This window comes from Coptis chinensis, chromosome 3, assembly GCF_015680905.1.
Source record: "Coptis chinensis isolate HL-2020 chromosome 3, ASM1568090v1, whole genome shotgun sequence".
In the NCBI taxonomy this organism is placed as follows: domain Eukaryota; kingdom Viridiplantae; phylum Streptophyta; class Magnoliopsida; order Ranunculales; family Ranunculaceae; genus Coptis; species Coptis chinensis.
The window spans coordinates 30,916,573-30,922,854 of record NC_141458.1 but is presented as its reverse complement, the minus strand read 5'-3'; the positions used below and the strand labels follow the sequence as shown (position 1 = coordinate 30,922,854).

General features: G+C 37.5%; 1 long non-coding RNA gene across 1 annotated transcript; it reads left to right on the top strand.

Moving 5' to 3' along the window:
• The first annotated feature begins 2,031 nt into the window (after nucleotides 1-2,031).
• Nucleotides 2,032-6,071, top strand: LOC147509141 (uncharacterized). Its single transcript, XR_015216510.1, has 5 exons — nucleotides 2,032-2,763; nucleotides 5,108-5,304; nucleotides 5,421-5,515; nucleotides 5,601-5,676; nucleotides 5,783-6,071. It is a non-coding gene; the product is annotated as an uncharacterized LOC147509141 (long non-coding RNA).
• The last annotated feature ends 211 nt before the right edge of the window (nucleotides 6,072-6,282 follow it).

Below are 6,282 nucleotides of genomic sequence, written 5' to 3'. Positions count from 1 at the left end.
CATTCGGAGTCCTGGTTCGAGAGGTAGGAGCTTTGGAAGTTTGATGCTTCTGTGTGGATTTGGGAGAATTCGTATATACGCCGTTCCTCGTGCTTTATTTCAGGTTTAACCAATATTTCCATGTTTACTGCAAATACCTGCAAAAGTATGAAAACATATTTATTTCATGATTATTAAACACATAATTAACCAAATTTATATGTCTTAATGGGGTTTCATAATACACTTTTGGGTGCTTATCACAGGTCATCCATATAATGACTTTGCATTATACTACTAATTTATATGTCTACAGCTCGACCAACTGCAGGTCGATTACACTCCAAGCTGGGGTTAACTACAACCAACACCGAACTGGAGCTAGATATCACGCAGATATAACCCAGACTTTTGAGCTCAATTCTCATTTTATTGATGAAATTACCAATTATTTCGTTCTAATTACCTTTTTGTATTAGTTCATTTTAGAACAGGTCAATCAAGCTCCAAATTGGGGGCTAGCCACAACCATCTCCGGACTGGGGCTTATTATTGCCATCTAAACATGTTAAATTATGTTATTATATAATTACTACTGTTAGTTCGTACTCGAATTACTACTGTTAGTTCGTACTAACTCTTTGGTGTTAGCTCGCATTTTGTACAGGTCAATCACGCTCCAAAACTGGAGCTAGCTACAGTCATGCCAATTCAAGGCTAGCTATCAGCTGTAACCTCCAAATCAGAAACACTCACTCAAACTCAAACGCTCTCTAGAGCTAAAATGTTCTCTACAACAAAACGCCCACTCGAGCTCAGAGGCTACATAGCCCTAATACTACTCACTAGTTGAGGACTTATACTTCTAGGATCAACTCAGTGCAGAACGCTTACTTAAGCACCAATGGTCCCTTGACCTCCCTAATACCACTCACTAGTTGAGGACCTATACTTCTAGGATCAACTCAGTGCAGAACGCTTACTTAAGCACCAATGGTCCCTTAACCTACGCTCACTGGAGCAGAACCCTTATATAAGCGATAAAAGGTCCCTTGACCTACGCTCACTTGAGCAGAACACTTCCATAAACGCTAAAAGGTGATAGGGTTATATACTAAAAGCATTACTTTTGTATTAACTCCAATTCTTTATATTTTGAATGAGAATCATATGGGCAAATGTTATGCATATTATATATGTTATTAGTTATATGCATGTGTCTAATACTTTATGTTGTAGATGATATGGTGTGTGGTGACACACAGAAGATCATATCATCAATACCTCATAAAATATAAGTAAACGTTCACAACCTAAATGGATTTGGACAAACCATTAGTATGGTTGTAGTATAATCTGGTATTAGTCTATCTTGACTATAGGATTACACTAGTACACTTTGTGTGTAATGAACAGGACCAAGTGAGGTTGTTTATCTTTATACTGACTATATAAGAGAACAAACACCTCTGTTATTATGGATGTTTGTCCTCTTAATCCGGATATAATAACGGGCACTTATGTGCATTGTACATTGTTTTAAATCATTAATGAGTGAGATTCATTTGTGAATCAACAAACTCGATGGGTTGGGTAATGAGATTGTATGTAAGGCGGTTCCTACAAAAGGTCCCTTGACCTACTGGAGTAGAACGCTTACATAAGTGATAAAAGGTCCCTTGACTTATGCTCACTCGAGCAAAACGCTTCCATAAGTGCTAAAAAGTCTTTTGACCTACTAGAGCAGAACGCTTACATAAGTGATAAAAGGTCTCTCGACCTACGCTCACTCGAGCAAAACGCTTACATATGCGCTAAGTGGTCCCTCGACCTATGCTCATTCGAGCAGAATGTTCACTTGAGCAGAACGCTCTCACAAGCTAAAAAATTCTCTCTTGAGCTAAACTTTTCACTAAGTTGAGGACCTTCAAGGACCAACTAAGTGTGAAATACTCACTAGAGTAGAATGCTCACACGAGCTCCAATGCTCTATCGAGCTACAATCCATTTGGGCATTTCCAAGAGACGAGACAAATATAAAACCAGACACTACAACAAACTGGTTCTTTAGCGACAAAAGTTTTAGCGACGCTGGAAAAACGTAGGTAATGATTTCCTTTGGCGACGTTTAGAAGCGTCACAAGTAAACTTTTGTCACAGTGTTTAAAACCAATGTCTGGCAACGTTTTTAATGTCGCCAAAAGTCATAATCCAAATTTTGTAAAATAATAAAATTGAGAGTTAGTTTTCAGCGACGTAATGAGCGTCGGCAAAATCTTTTGACATAAGGCGACATTTAAAAACGTAGTCATTGGTGTGGTTTTTACACATCATGGCGAATCTTATGGTTTTTGGGACCAAAATTTCGTCGTTAAAACTTTCGCACCCATTGCGAAAAACATTTAGATCGCTTGGGATTTTGTATTCGCGCCCTTCTTCTGTTTTGGTAGTATAACGAAATAATTTGAATAAAAAAAGAAAATATAAAAATAGTATACCCTGCCACATAAAAACAAGAAAAATAAAATAAAGAAAAAGACCTAAAATCTAAGGAAACAAACCACCACCATCTCTCCTCTCTCACCGTCGTCTCTCCAAGAAAGAAAACAACACCGTCACTCCAACGAAGTCTCTCAAAGCAACTGGAAAGCACGTCTCTTTCTCTCCTCTCTCACCTCGTTATTCAGAAATGGTTCTCGTTTCTGATGGAGTTTTACTTTTTCATGAACCCATACTTTTGGTTCACAAATTCAGATGTGGATTCTGCAAAGAGTTTCGTAGTCTGTAAGTTTTCATTTTTATTTTAATCTCTTCATTTGTTTGTCAACTCAATTCTAATTTCGAAATTAATTAGACTTCGTAGTTAATGTATTCTGTCACTTTTCGATATATTAGTTATTAGACTGAGCTTGAAGTAGAGAGATTGAATGTCATCGACATCAAGATAAAGGAATTGGTCTTGAAGAAGCAAAATGTTTATTATTACCGATTTTTTGGAAATTTAGGGCACAATTGCAAAACATGAAAATGTTGTAATTGGTTTATACTATGTTGTTTCTGTTGTGAGGTTACTTGTGGTCAGTTAACTGTATTGTCCCAACCTGATTACATCTTAATAGGAGATTTTTTTTTTCAATTGTGATACGTTTTCAACGAGTTCTTAGAAGTATAGCTGAATAGCATCAAGTCAATTTAAAATGTACTCTAAGTCTTTGCATCTACTCCTAGTATACGATGAAATAAGATTACTCTATTTACATGCATGAATTGCATATGACTTGGCTACAATGCGAAGTAGTTTATAATACAGCTCGCAAACTTGGAAGTAGGTTTCATATGAAAACTATGTGTTTTGCCTTATTCCAGACGACGCTGAAGTTACTTTACCTACTGATTCTTATTGTTGGGGATGTGGCTTATTTATCTCTGGCATAGTGTTAGTGAAGGACAGTTTAGCCAGGTCCTACTCTATGAGTTGGACTCTATTTAGAAGGTCTATGAGTAATATGAATCATTGTTTCTTATCTAGGCTTGTGCTTCAATTCTCTGGAAGAGGGCTACTTTCCTCCTGTAACATTTGTGGTTGAGCAGAAAAGACACCACGCACGTCTTTTTCCTATTAGGCAGCCAACATCATTTTGTGGTGTTGTGGGGAATAAAACCAACCTATGGACGTGTCTCAAGGTTTGGACTCATGGCATATGCGTCATCATTAGATGTAATTGGATGCTTTAGTTCTGTTGCTGACACTGCAATTCTTCTTGAAGCAATTTCTGGTCACGACATATTTGATGCTACTAGCAGTGAGCGTGTAAGTTTTCTCATTTTTTCTTGAGGTCTTTGCCTGAGAATCTTGTTGACTTTATGTGTGTGTAACAATCCTTCTCTTATTTCTCTCCACCTAGCTGCAAAACTTACTTTCCACTCTTTCTTTCCCCTAGTTTACGGTAGCAAAACCACTCAATATCTTCTCTCTTTTCTCCTAATCTTGTTCCAAGCTTCCAACTAACCATGGCTGTTTTAGTTCTTGTTGTGCTTATCTTGGCCATGTCCGGCTATTCGTAACTTTTCTTGACATATGCAAATTATTGTGTGTGTAGAAGTGATGCAAGTGATTCAAATTGTCAAAAGGCTTTGGATTATGCTTGTGGAGGGTGGAGCCGACTGCAATCCATCCTTCAAAGTGGAAGTTGTTTCCAACCAAACACCTTGTTAGAGCTCATCGCAGCTTATCTTTGTTAACAGCTATTTCCAAAGGAAGGGTCAAGGTCCCGGAACTTGTGATTTTAGTGGAGCTGCCATTATTATCGCTATCGATCCAAGTAGTGGTACTTGTACTTTTCCATCTTCTCGCCGGTTCTGCAGGGAACTACTCCAAATCTTGGAACCGCCCGAGAACAGAACTGAACTGAACAACTCCTCCGAACTGGACCGGGGCAGAACTGGACTGGGGGATTGAAACAGAACTGAACTGGGGCCCGGACAGAACATGTTTTCCTTCACCAACCGGAATTATTGGAGGAGGGATGGGTGGATCTGGTCTAGGTCCTTCAGAACTGAATTAACACGCATACAAGTGATGGTGGGTTCATAATCCAAAAGAGTAATGGTCGTTCTTTCTTCTAACCCTTTGGTTTTCAGGCCTTGTTTTCTGGTTGGGTTGAAAAATCATAAAAAGTTGTAATGGGTGGTGGTGTGGAGTTAAGTGGTCAGAGGTTGGGTTGGTAGTGGTGTCTGATATGTGGTCTAGATCTTGCCACAGGTGGGTGCACATGTTATTCTATAGCAGGTTAATAGAGAATCATCTATAGAAACATTCCCCACTTGGTTTTGTTTTTTTCCTCCAATGAGGAAAAAAGTAGGGTTTGATTCCTTTTGGGGTGGGGTGGGGTACTGGGGTGATGTAAGATGGGTGGAGGTGGATCCTAATTTCTCATCTTTTTGTATATCTAGAGGCAGTAATTTATTTATTTAATGAGAATTTGGCACCTTAACATTCTAAAAAAAAACAATCCTTCTACAGCCTAACTTGTTTATTGAAATTTTGAGCCTGTTTTGTTAAGTCTCTGAGTATGTACAATAGATTAGATTTTAATATATGGGTGAATGACATTCTTCTTTGTGACAGATTGTTTCATTTTTCAGGAGGTACTGAATCTTGCATCTCAGTTAGTACCAACAAAATCTTTGGAATCTAAACCTCTAAAGGGGCTAAGGGTTGGGGTGATCCGTGAAACCCTTGTAGATGGTGTTGATGTTGGAGTAGCATCCACAATTTAAGCAGCTGCTGCACATTTGGAAGAGCTAGGTTGCACAGTGACTGAGGTAGGTTTTCTTCTAACAGATACCCGTCTTCTATTTAGCTACGTAAGTGCAAGAGATTGCATATTTATATTCCAATAATCTGATTTATACTGCATGGCTTTCTTTGATGAAGATAGGTGTCATTACCCTCCTTTTTCTCTCGGGTTACCACCTACTACATTTTTAGCTTCATCCTAATCATCTTGAATTTATCTCTTTGTGACGCTGTAAGGTGAGAATATATTTTACTTTTCATTCATCTTGCTCGTTTGCTATCTAGTTAATAATGTCGGTTAATTCTTAAACTTTGTCTCCAGGTATGGAAACCAAGTTTCTGCTGAAGAGCTTAGTTCACTTTATGGAGCTTCTCGAGCTAATGGGGTTGGTCCTGAGGTATAGACATGTTCACTGGATTTTCATTTTGACGTGACGAAACTATTATATTTTTGGTTTCACATTTTTTTTTGGGTGATCTAATGGTTAACATCTTAATGTGCAGATAATCTTACGTCAAAAGAGAAGTGGTATTATTTTTTGTGAAGAAATGGTGATAAAGAATTGCAAGAGGCTTCCGATGAATCTAAATGCTATTGGTCAATTTTTTATTTTTTTGTGAAGACGGTTTCATTCGCAACTTACTTGAGGGATGTTTAGAATTGTGTTTGTTTAAGTTAATACTTTTATTAAGATGACTTTAGGAAAAAAAATTATAAAAGGGGATGATGCAACTCTCTTTAGTTTCTAATTGAGTGGATTGACTCATTTTTATTTATTGAAATTTTGTTGTGTATTACATATTATTAAATAATTGATGTTCTAGTCTTTTTATTTTAGGTTTATTTGTTGAATGGTAATTGGATGGGAGGGGGGACAGGTGAAAATTGTACAAATGGTGCAAAATTAACAACAATATTAGTAATGAAAATAGTCTCATATCTCTAGCGACGATTAGAACGTTGTTTAAAACACTCAAAATTCAAATATTTTAGAGCTTTGACG